The following is a 13147-nucleotide window of genomic DNA, read 5'->3' as shown; positions in this document are numbered from 1 at the left end:
TCTCCAATAGTTACACAGCTTTAATTTTCACAGGGTATACCACACAGATAAATATTATAAATTTTGATAAATTTTAAACATCAAAAGTGAAATTTTATTAGAAATGCATTTTCTAAGAAGATGAATTACTTTGTTTCTAAATGAGTTCAGATATCCATGGTAACCAAGACTCCTTATTAACTAGAATGAGAGAGAGTTTTCTCTACTGTCTTACTTTCAATTTTTTTGTTGACATAAAGCACTAAGAAATCTTACTCATATAAATAAGCAGATGGGAACAGAAGGAGTCTTGTTATAACATGAATTACTTCTCTGAATTTCTTTTAAAGTATACGTTCTTTGCCCTAGCCCAGTAACACAGATACTAAAATATAATTTTTAGATAGGTCATTATCACCTAACAATTTAATTCAATGAGGTATCTTTTCTTTTTTTGAGACAGGGAGTCTTGCTGTGTCACCCAGGCTGGAGTGCAATTGTGAGGTCTCGGCTCACTGCAAACTCTGCCTCCCAGAGTCAAGTGATTCTCCTTTCCTTATCCTTCCAAGTAGCTGGGATTACAGGTGCCCACCACTATGCCCAGCTAATTTTTGTATTTTTAGTAGTAACAGGGTTTACCATGTTGGCCAGGCTAGTCTTCAACTCCTGACCTCATGATCTGCCCGTCTTGGCCTCCGAAAGTGCCGGGATTGCAGGCATGAGCCGCTGTGCCTGGCCTCAATCAGGTATATTTTCTTTCTTTTTTTTTTTTTTTTTTCCTGAAAAGGAGTCTCCCTCTGTCATCCAAGTTGGAGTGCAATGGCATTATCTCAGCTCACTGCAACCTCTGCCTCCCAGGATAAAGTGATTCTCTTGCCTCAGTCTCCCAAATAGCTGGGACTATAGGCAGGCGCCAGCTCAGCTTGCTAATTTTCGTATTTTTAGTAGAGATGGGTTTCTCCGAGGTGGTCAGGCTGGTCTTGAATTCCTGACCTCAGGTGATCCACCCGCCTTGGCATCCCGAAGTGCTGGGATTACCTGGTATGAGCCATGGCACCCAGCCTTAATTAGGTATATTTTCAATCCGCTAAAGGCAGAGAATTAGAAACCATCTATTTTACAAAAGAATCATTAAGGATTACTTAAACAGTCATTAGTCATTTAACTTCTTAATTTTGAGATAATGTAACAAAGGTTTTATCAAGACATATTAAGAAACTTTCGGGCTGGGGGCCGTGGCTCATGCCTATAATCCCAGCACTTTGGGAGGCCGAGGTGGGTGGACCATGAGGTCAAGAGATCGAGACCATCCTGGTCAACAAGGTGAAACCCCATCTCTACTAAAAATACAAAAATTAGCTGGGCATGGTGGTGCGCGACCGTAGTCTCAGCTACTCGGGAGGCTGAGGCAGGAGAATTGCTTGAACCCAGGAGGCAGAGGTTGCAGTGAGCCGAGATCTTGCCATTGTACTCCAGTCTGGGTAACAACAGCGAAACTTCGTCTCAAAAAAAAAAAAAAAAAAAGGAGGTATCCTTTTTAGTTCAACATACTTAGCATGAGGAAAACTGAAATACTGTTCATTTTATTACATCTTTGGCATTTAATTTTTTAGAAAAAATACTTTAATTTCAATATATGCTTTAAATATATTTTCATCAAGTAACTTATTCAAAACAGTCAAACTGAACTTTCGGTCCTAAAATGTATTTTTTTTTTAATTAAAAAAATAATAATAATAGTGGCTGAGGCTGGTGAGTTTTTTTTTCTTTTTGAGACAGAGTTTCGCTCGTTACCCAGGCTGGAGTGCAGTGGCACGATCTCGGCTCACCACAACCTCCATCTCCTGGGTTCAAGCAATTCTCCTGCCTCAGCCTCCCGAGTAGCTGGGACTACAGGCGCGCACCACCATGCCCAGCTAATTTTTGTATTTTCAGTAGAGACGGGCTTTCACTGTGTTGACCAGGATGGTCTCTATCTCTTGACCTCGTGATCCACCGCACCCAGCTGTATTTTTTTTTTTAATTTTATTTTTTCATCTCAGTTGACCTGTGTGAAGGAGACCTAAAATGTATTCTTTAATTCAAATAAATGTGATAATGCTAAATAAGGAAAAAAATATACATTTTTTTGAGACGGAGTCTTGCTCTGTCACCAGGCTGGAGTTCAGTGGCATGATCTCAGCTCACTGCAACCTCTGCCTCCTGGGTTCAAGCTATTCTCCTGCCTCAGCCACCCAGAACTGAGAATACGGGTGCACACCACCATGGACGTTTAGGAGAGACAGGGTTTCACAATATCAGCCAGGCTGGTCTTGAACTCCTGACCTCGTGATCTGCCTGCCTCAGCCTCCCAAAGTGCTGGGATTATAGGCAGGAGCCACAGCAACCGGACTATGATTTTAGTTTCTTAACAACTAACTGAGGAAATGATGTAGATGTTTTTCCCTGGGCTTTATCTGATCCATTCTGAAAATGTGTATTAAAAAAAGAAAATCAGTGTCACTAATAGATACTGTTCAAGCTGTTAGAGTACAAAGAATTGAAAAGAACTGTGTGCATTTAAATATGTGAAAGGCTGCTTCTGACTTTTAGAAACTCTTTGCACTGACTAGACTCTACCTTCAGAACTATGTACTCTTTGATAAAGAGGGATGAAAGAGGTAAGTCATCCTGCTTTATTGTCACGTTGTGTCTGAATTCAGGATAGCTCAACACATGCCAAGACATCCAGCCAACTTGATTAAGAAGGAAATCTGGCTGGGCAAGGTGGCTCACATCTGTAATCCCAGCAGTTTGGGAGGCTGAGGGGGGCGGATCATGAGGTCAGGAGTTTGAGAGCAGCCTGACCAACATGCTAAAACTTTGGCTTTACTAAAAATACAAAAATTAGCCAGGTGTGGTGGCGCATGCCTCAGCTACTCAGCAGGCTGAGGCAGGAGATTTGCTTGAACCAAGGAGGCAGAGGTTGCAGTGAGCCAAGATCGTGCCACTGCACTCCAGTCTGGACAACAAAACAAGACTGTCTCAAAAAAATAAAATAAATAAAATAAGGCCGGGTGTGGTGGCTCAAGCCTGTAATCCCAGCACTTTGGGAGGCCGAGGCGGGTGGATCACAAGGTCAAGAGATCGAGACCATCCTGGTCAAAATGGTGAAACCCCATCTCTACTAAAGATACAAAAAATTAGCTGGGCATGGTGGAGCGTGCCTGTAATCCCAGCTACTCAGGAAGCTGAGGCAGGAGAATTGCCTGAACCCAGGAGGCGGAGGTTGTGGTGAGCCGAGATTGCGCCATTGCACTCCAGCCTGGGTAACAAGAGCGAAACTCTGTCTCAAACAAACAAAAAATTAATAAAGAAATAAAATAAATCAAAAGGCCTGGGTGCCATGGCTCACGCCTGTAATCCCAGCACTTTGGGAGCCCAAGGCAGGTGAATCACGAGGTCAAGAGATTGAGATCATCCTGGCCAACATGGTGAAACCCCGTCTCTACTAAAAATACAAAAATTAGTTGGGTGTGGTGGCACACGCCTATAGTCCCAGCTTCTCAGGAGGCTGAGACAGGAGAATCACTTGAACCCAGAAGGCAGAGGTTGCAGTGAGCTGAGGTCTCGCCACTGCACTCCAGCCTGGGCAACAGAGTGAGCCTCCATCTCAAAAAAAGGAAATCTGGCATAGGACACCTTTGTTAGTAATCAACGGAGGCTCCCCGATGCTTGGTACCCTGGTGTTCTGCAGCCCAGATGAGCACACAGTAAAAAGACGTGGGATGACAGGAGAGCTGCCCTTCTTCTATGTCAAGTACAAGAAAGGTTATTTCAAATTTAAGTCAATTCGCAGGCAGATCACCTTTAAGAAAACAGGCCGGGTGTGGTGGCTTACGTCTATAATCCTAGCACTTTGGGAGGCCAAGGCAGGCAGATCACCTGAGGTCAGGAGTTCGAGACCAGCCTCGCCTACATGGCAAAACCCCACCTCTACTAAAAATACAAAAATTAGCTGGGCATGGTGGTGCATGCCTGTAATCCCAGCTACTCAGGAGCCGGATGTGGGAGAACTGCTTGAACTCGGGAGGTGGAGGTTGCAGTGAGCTGAGATCAAGCATTGCATTCCAGCCAAGGCAACAGAAAAGACTCCATCTCAGAAAAAAAAAAAAAAACTGTTGGTGGAAGCTGAGGATCTACAAAGTAAATCCATTAAAATATCAAGCTCAAGAACACCTTGAAGTTTTGGCTCAACCTGTGTACGTGCAGTAGGAGAATCACAGAGTTGGCACAGTCAGCCGGTGCCATTTGTCCAGGGTCACACTGTCAGCTAGAACCAGCAATTTCATGTCTTCCCAACTCTTGTTTTTTTGTTTTGTTTTGAGACAGGCTAGACAGAGTACAGTGACACAATCTAGGCTCACTGCAACCTCCACCTACTGGGTTCCAGTGATTCTCCTCTCTCAGCCTCCCCAGGAGCTGGGATTACAGGCACGTGCTACCATGCCTGGCTGATTTTTGTATTCTTAGTAGAGATGAGGTTTCACCAAGTTAGTCAGGCTAGTCTCAAACCCCTGACCTTGTGATCGGCCTGCCTTGGCCTCCCAAAGTGCTGGGGTTACAGACTTGAGCCAGCGTGCCCAGCTCAACTCTTGTTCTTTGAGTGTGCATAGAATAGTCTATTTTCTACCAGATAAATTCTGAAGAATTTATCTTCTTTATCAAGATAAATTCTAAATGTTGTCAGTTTGAGGTGAAACTGTGGTGGTGTGTGGTATCTTTCCCATTTTAAAACTTTATTTTGAAATCACTGTTTCCTCCCTGATTAGATTCTGCTTGTAGCATGTTTTCCAGTTCTGAAAGAACTAGGATTTGCCTGCCAAAAAATTCTTGAAGAATGTTAAAGGCATAATCTTACTTGTTCTAATTCTATTTAAGTCAAATGAAATACTAATATCAGAGGAATTTTTATCAATCTGCATTACAATTTTAGTTCCTCATTTTTTTTCAGTAGAAGGCAACTTTATTTGAGTAGAGTAAAACACTTCAAACTAGTACATATTTTAACAGATCATAACCTCAGCCATGTGTGCCACTCATACAGCATGCACAAACATTTAAAGAGGCTTTTAAAAATTCCTGGTTGTAGGAGAGCAGTTTGCCATTCATACACGTGTATTAAAAGACTGCTCTGGAGCCAAAGAAATTAGAGGCCTGTCTCTGCTGTTTAGTAATCATGTGGTGAGCTTTGGAAACCCACTGAAACTCGAGAAGCCTCAGATGTCTCCTCTGTACACCAGGGGTAAGAATATTTACCTACCTTGTACGGCCTCCATAAAAACGGAGGGTAATGCAGGCGCAGCTCCTACCACAGGCCTAGACAGGCAGATTGCTAAGAAGGTAATTTTCTCTACTAACAACTTACCAGAACCATATCCAGGTATTGGCCCTTTGGTTTGAAGGTCTGGGAGCCCCACATTCAATGCGTTGGGTACCATGTTGTCCAGATGCGGCTTGGGCCCGACAGGATGAGAGGGTGAGTGCTTCATGCCTGGCTGCCTCTGCTGCTGCTGCTGCTGCTGCTGCTGCAGTGCACTCACCATTCGAGCCAGCTGGTGGCCAAGAGAGACGGACACGTGATAAGCACGGACCAGAATTTCCCAGGAGGAGACTGCGCCCGGTTCCTCTTTGTCATCAGAGGCTAAGCCGGGACATACTCCTCAAAGACAGCACTGGAGGGACCCTGCCCACCCATGTACCTGCTGCTCTTGCTGTTGGCGTACAGCTTGAGAAATCTTTCTCTGGTTCTGTAACAACTGCTGCTGTTGCTGCTGTTGCAAGAGAAGCTGACATGCCTATGAAACAAGGGGCAAAGACAGAGAACCAAAGTTTCCTGAGACTGATTTACTGAGAACACCTGGAGGGTCTGTGCACTGAAGTACAGGTCACACAGTCAAAAGCATCCAAGAGCGAAGTAACACCAAATTCCTGGTCTCTTGGTTACGTTTTCCTCCAGTTGAGCTGACAACCCTTAAGCACACTCCATAGCTGGCATAAAAGTGTAGACTAGCACCCTTTGAACACAGAAGGAGGCAAAGATGCAGGAAGCAAATCAAAGCTAAAGAAAGAAAAAAAGAATGACCCTTTTAACTACAGGAAGAAAATCTGCTACTTACCAACTGAAACTGGGGAATTTGTGGAAGCTGGCTCAGCATGGCGATTTGTTGAGGAGATAACTGGGGCCCCACATTGAAAAGACCTGGACTCAGGCCACTGCTGGGAAACTGCTTGAGCATTGAGGCAGAAACCTAGCCGAAAAAATTAAAAAGAAAGAAAGAAAAGGAATCTTTAGAATTTATCAAAATAAAACTTTTTTTCTGTGAAAAGAATCTTGATGAATCTAAAGCAAGCGCTGTCAAACTTTTTTGTGAAAAATATGTAACAGGAAAAATACACTGAAGTGTTAACAATGATTATCCTGGAGGAGTGCAATGACAAGAGTTGTTTTAAAATTTTCTTCTCAGACTTTCCAGTTTTCTACAATAAAAAGTATAAATTGGATATTCAGGAAAACATTTTCAAGGAAAAAAAAATTGATGACAATATGGCTTTTATCCAATTGAGAAATTATTACTGGAAGTGTGCCATAAAACAAAACATACTAAATTGCATAAAGCTAATAAATAATACTACGTGAAAGTATTTCTGTGATACAAATAAGACAAATATACTAACTTGTAAATAGGAGACTTAAGTTTCAACTCATGGCTTCTCACAGCAAACACCCACAGAGTGCCAGTGTAAAAAGAGAGCCAGCATAAAAGAGCCTGGAAGGGCCAGGTGAGATGGCTCACACCTGTAATTCCAGCGTTTTGGGAGGCTGAGGTGGGTGGACCACAAGGTCAGGAGATTGAGACTGACCTGGCCAACATGGTGAAAACCTGTCTTTACTAAAAATACAAAATTAGCTGGGCATGGTAGCGCATGCCTGTAATCCCAGCTACTCGGGAGGCTGAGCCAGGAGAATCGCTTAAACCTGGGAGGGTAGGTTGCAGTGAGCCGAGATCGCGCCATTACTCTCCAGCTTGGGCAAGAAGAGCGAAACTCCATCTCAGAAAAAAAAAAAAGACTTTTGTTCTAGAGGAAGACTGCCTGAGATTTTAATCCCAGCTCTGCCCGCCTCTCCATTTTTTTTTTTTTTATAGACTGGGTCTCACTCTGTCACCCAGTCTGGAATGTGGTGGTGTGATCACGGCTCACGGCAGCCTTGACTGCCCGGCTGGTCTCAAACTCACGGGCTCAAGCCATCATCTCAAATTGCTGGGATTACACGTACGAGCCACCACTCCCAGCCCAGCTCTGCCATTTCTAAGCTGACTCAGAGCAAGTTACTTATTCAGCCTTTCTGACCCTTACTTTCCTGATCTCCAACTGGAATGATGACAATATTAACTTTAGTCATTATTAGATTTTATGAATTAATCCACATCAAATGCTTAAGAGATGTTTTCCATAAATGTTCACATTGTTCCACAGGCTGGTTCTTCAAATGTCTTCAGATGATGAATACATTTCCCTTGCGTCTCATCTTTAGGCTCAATATGATCAGTTCTTTCACTTGTATCTCCTTCCATTTCTCAGTGAAGAGCCAAGAACAGAAAGGCATTTTCTAGAGCAGTCTAACACCAAGCAAACCTGGCCATACCTAACCATTCTGTTAAAAGTCATGCTTTCACTAACAATGCCTAAGATGTCACTTTCTCTGGTGATCACAGCTGTCGATTCACAAACTAAGCTTAATGTCAGTTAAAATCTATGATATTTAAAAATATGCTTTTGTTCCCTTAAGTAATATTTAACCTATGTAGTGGGGTTTTAAGTTTTTATTAATTTATTTTTTATTTGAGCTTCATATCTTACACATATCTTTATAAGCATTGCATATAGTAGATGCTCCATAAATATCTATTAAATGAATGAACCTCTATCATATTTAACTTAAGACACTCCACCGAGTTCTTGTTGATCCTATGCTACCTATTTCCAGTTTGCGTTCCCCAGTCCCATCACGGATGGGAATGCTGAACTTGACAGAGCTGAGGATAATCTAGTCATATGCTACTAAAGCTTCCTTCCAATATGAAATGATCAGCTTGGGAATTGTCAATCATTTACTAATCCACCCAACTGCTTTCATGTTTAGCCAATATATTTCCATCTCGTCCAAAACAGACAGCTTGTCAAACGGCCTGTTAGAGATACAACAACTATATCATTCTTCTATGCCAGTATTTTTACCAGTCAATGAAAGGAGTGAATGAAAACTTGTTAGCAAACTATGATAATTAATTACTGTCATGTACTTTTGATAATCTAGATTATCAAAAGCAATCTTACTGATAATCTAGATTCTTTCCTGGAATTAGGACCAAGTTCATCAGTCTTTTAGCTACTTTTTCCTTATTTATCCTTTCAGAAATCATTTTAAAAATTTCCCCAGGCTGGGCATGGTGGCAAGTGCCTGTAATTCCAGCCACTCAGAAAGCTGAGGCACAAGAATCACCTGAACCCAGGTGGTGGAGGTTACAGCAAGCAGAGATCGTGCCACTGCACTCCAGCCTGGAAGCCACAGTGAAACACCATTAAAAAAAAAAAAAATTCCCCTTTCTTCTTGCTTGCTTATAGCTTCTTTCCCATTTCTGATCTGAGGCTCCACACAGAGGACATCCACGTTTATTTTAACACAGCACTCAAGGCCTCTTTCCCCTTCTTGGAAGCAAGCCTGGAGAGAGGACTGCCCCATTCCAGTGACTCCTGGTTAAGGCTAGAATTCAATATTAGGAAGTGCACATGTTCTCCAGTATCTGCTTTATTGGTAGTAAATGGGATATGGTGACCCCAATATGTTTTCCTCTTTTGCCTTAAACATTCAGAATGCAGGCAGGAAAGATGCGTGTCATTATTAAACTCCCCTTGAATACTCCCATAATTTCTCAAAAACTGTGGACAGGGCTCTGCAATTCTTTTCACGAATTCTTTCTCTGCTCTAGGATCTGTCTTAGCCCTTTGGTTTGAACATCCTTCTTCTTAACAGAAAAGACAAAAGGTAAAACAAAAATTTTACCTCCACTCTGTAATCCCTGGGCATTATACAACTAGTCCAAGGCAATGATTCCTTTCTAGTCACCAAACTGCACCAAATCAAACTCTAAAGGTTCTTTTAATCTACCTACTTTTTGTAAGTCTCAGCTTACTCTGTGTTTTATTCATCCTTGCTTTTATACCCTTACTATCCATTTTCTGAAAATGTCCCATTATAAACTAAGTTTATCAGAAAGCTTCCCCATCCCCATTGGATCTTCTCATTTTATCATTCTTTGGCAGCATGGTCAGAATGAAATTCCTCAGTTTCCTAATACTTTTGAGCCACCATCTCTGCTACATTGTCAAGAATACATGCCTATCTTTTCTTTTTTTTTGGGAAATGAAGTCTTGCTCTGTTGCCCAGACTGGAGTGCAGTGGCGTAGTCTTGGCTGACTCTAACCCCCACCACCTGGGCTCAAGTGATTCTCCTGCTTCAGCCTCCTGAGTAACTGGTATTACAGGTGCCTGCCACCTCCCCGGCTAATTTTTTTTTTGTATTTTTAGTAGAGATGGGGTTTGACTATGTTGGTCAGGCTGGTCTTGAACTCCTGACTGGTGATCTGCTGACCTCCGCCTCCCAAAGTGTCGGATTACAGGCGTGAACCACCACACCTGGCCTATCTTTTCTTTGACACTCTTGTAGTCTATAAACATTTGACCAAGTTCAGGTTTCCTGTATTTGGCTTACCAATATCTGTCACTTTCACTCTACCCATCAATTCTATCATTTTGGAAAGTACTCTAATTTCAAGTAATAGTTCCCCCAGCTGCTTCCTCTCTATCCTCTAAGAGATGCTGAGCATTACCAACGAATTTAAAAATCTGTTTAACTTTCTACTTTAACAGACGTACTCAAGGCAGACGTGAACACCAAGTAAGCACACCACTACAGGGCATGCTGCCTCTCCACCAGTTTTAGGGCAAGCATAAGGAACACATCCTCAACCATTTCCCCCAAATAACAACTCCTCTTCATCCTCTGCTTTGAATTCACACAAAATGTCACCAGTGTGACTGAACTTCCTATCTCTGATATAATAATTTTGAACTCACTATAAATTGAGTCTGGGGGCAAGGAGGGTGAGTACAATACATGCTGTGCTATCAAAACCATGTTCCAACAGGAATCTTACCCTATTACGCCTCAATGACCCATAAAATCCTATGTACCATCTTCGGTGTGATTCCTAAATTCATTTGAGTTAGCAACTGTATTTGGCTACATAGTGTTCTCCATAAATTCATGCCCACTGGGAACCTCAGAATGTGGTCTCATTGGGAATAGGGTCTTTGCAGGTGCACTCAAGTTTAAGACAAAGTCACATTGCATTAGGGTGGGCCCTAGTCCATTCACTGGTGTCCTCATATGAAGACAGAGAAGAAAATGCCATGTGAAGATACAGACACACAGGGGAGAACACTGGATGATGACAGAAGCAGACTGTGGTGACTTCAGACTGAAACCCTCCAGAACTGAGCTACAGTTGTTTTACTTATTTATTTATTTTATTTTTTAAGACAGGGTCTTACTCTGTTGTCTAGACTGGAGTGCAGTGGCGCAATCACAGCTCACTGCAGTCTTGACTTCCTGGGTTTAGGTGATTTTCCCACCTCAGCCTCCTGAATAACTGGAACTACAGGCATGCACCACCATGCCTGGCTTGTGTGTGTGTGTGTGTGTGTGTGTGTGTGTGTGTGTGTTTTGTAGAGATGGGGTTTTACCACAGGCATGCACTACCATGCGTGCGCATGTTTGTGTGTATTTTGTAGAGCTCGGGTTTTGCCATTTTGCCCAGGCTTGTCTCAAACTCCTGGGCTCCAGTGCCTGTCTCAGCCTCCCAAAGTGCTGGGAGTACAACTGTGAGCCACTGTGCCCAGCTTTTTTTTTTTCCTTCAGGTAGAGCAGACACTTTGGTCATAAAGAGACTTGCAGCACGCAAGTCTCTCACATAAAGTTAACTGCATTCTCCCAAAAATTCCACTTTTGAAATCATTCTGATATGCATCTTTCCATGACTCAATATATATTCACTGAGCTCAAATTCATGCCCTTCACAGCTATTGATGCTCAGGCTCCAGCAGTGAACAGAGCAGGCCCAGACCCTGCTGCTGTGAAGCTTATTATACTCCTAGGGGCAGAGCAGACAAGGATCAAGTGTGGGAGAGACAGTAACAGGACAAGAGCCCATTATTTTCCCCGCTTCAACTTTAGACATTCCTACTACTCAAAATTAGCTAAGGAAACCACCAAAGTAGGCTGGATACGGTGGCTCACGCCTATAATCCCAGCACTTTGGGAGGCTGAGGTGGGCGGATCACTAGGTCAGGAGTTTGAGAGCGGCCTGACCAACGTGGCAAAACCTCATCTCTTTTTTCTTTTTTAGACGAAGTTTTGCTCTTGTTACAGAGGCTGGAGTGCAATGGCAGGGTCTCGGCTCACCGCAACCTCCGCCTCCTGGGTTCAGGCAATTCTCCTGCCTCAGCCTCCTGAGTAGCTGGGATTACAGGCATGCGCCACTGTGCCCAGCTAATTTTTTGTATTTTTAGTAGAGGCGGGGTTTCATCATGTTGACCAGGATGGTCTCGATCTCTTGACCGCGTGATCCACCCACCTCGGCCTCCCAAAATGCTGGGATTACAGGTGTGAACCACCGTGCCTGGCCCAAAACCCTGTCTCTTAATTTAAAAGTAAAAAATTAGCCAGGCGTGGTGTTGCGCACCTGTAATCCCAGCTACTCAGGAGGCTGAGACAGGAGAAATGCTTGAACCCGGGAGGCGGAGTTGCAGTGAGCCTAGATTGTGCCACTGCACTCCAGCCTGGGCAACGGAGTGAGACTGCCTCTCAAAAAAAAAAAAAACAAAAAAGAAAGAAACCACCAAAATAAAACCTGCCCATGACCCAGCAGTACCATTGAGAAACTCACCCTGGGAGACAAACATAAGAATATTATAGCAGGCTAGGTGCAGTGGCTCAAGCCTGTAACCCCAGCATTCTGGGAGGCCAAGGCAGGCAGATCACGTGAGGCCAGGAGTTCAAGACCAGCCTGGCCAACGTGGTGAAACCCTGTCTCCACTAAAAATATGAAAATTAGCCAGGCATGGTGGCAGGCGCCTGTAGTCCCAGCTACTCTGAGGCTGAGGCAGGAGAACTGCTTGAACCTGGGAGTGAGGGTGGGGGGCAGAGGTTGCAGTGAGCCGAGATTACGCCACTACATTCCAGCCTGGGCAACAGAGTGAGACTCTGTCTCAAAAAAAAAAAAAATTACAGCAAAAATCTAGAAGCAACCCAAATGTCTACGAACAGTAGAACTGGTAGTAGAATAGGTAAATAAATTATGGTATAGTCATATAATGGAATACCATATGAACCATAACTACCAAAATCCACATGGGAATATATTTGAAATAATACATGTAATTTGTAATAAAACAACAAAAGGAGGCTCTATTCTATATGGTTTCATTAAAGTGCAAAAAAGACACAATGAAAACAACATATTGTTTAAAGACAGAGAGACACATACAGAAAGAATATAAAGAAAAGCACAGGAAAGTGATCTTATATTCAGAAGCCACTAGCTTGTATATTCCATAAACTGACAATTTTAGAGACAATAAAAGTTTAATTTTTGAGAAATTTCTATCCCAGCCTTGCTCCATTTCTTTCTTTGCAAATGTACTGTCCCTCTCCAAAGAATACAGAAGGACCAGGGAGAAAGCACCACTAGGCTCCAGGCAAAGGGCTGTTGACACGTGGGCTGCAGAGGAATCACGGTGGTGCAGGTCTGCATATTCTCCATTGCAAGGTGTTAATTATTCTGGCTTCAAAGCCCTTCAATCTCCAGCTGGGCTGGAGAAGGTGAAGCTCTTGTTGCAATCAATCTGGCATGTAACAAAGCATTGCAGGTGCAACATGACAGCAATTTAAAGTCAGGACAAAGCTTGCTGGAATACGTTATTTTCTCAATACTGTATTTGAGTAACTAGAGGAAAAAGGCATGGCAGAAACCCAAGGCCTAGGACATTTGTAAAAAAGCTTAG

The 13147-nt window shown here is 43.1% G+C and overlaps 1 long non-coding RNA gene across 40 annotated transcripts in view; it reads right to left on the bottom strand.

Annotated features, from left to right (window-relative positions):
• Positions 1–13147, bottom strand: part of LOC103790844 (trinucleotide repeat containing adaptor 6B) — a 275430-nt gene that overhangs the window by 21120 nt on the left and 241163 nt on the right. For all 40 annotated transcript variants that reach the window (XR_008474080.2, XR_013521083.1, XR_013521104.1 and 37 more), the window contains 3 exons: positions 6138–6269; positions 5721–5816; positions 5387–5573 (listed from right to left, as the gene is read on the bottom strand). This is a non-coding gene — a long non-coding RNA (trinucleotide repeat containing adaptor 6B). The remainder of the gene's footprint in view (positions 1–5386; positions 5574–5720; positions 5817–6137; positions 6270–13147) is intronic.

This window comes from Callithrix jacchus, chromosome 1 (genome assembly GCF_049354715.1).
Source record: "Callithrix jacchus isolate 240 chromosome 1, calJac240_pri, whole genome shotgun sequence".
Classification (NCBI taxonomy): Eukaryota; Metazoa; Chordata; class Mammalia; order Primates; family Cebidae; genus Callithrix; species Callithrix jacchus.
The sequence above is the reverse complement of the archived record's forward strand: the minus strand, read 5'-3'. Positions and strand labels throughout refer to the sequence as shown.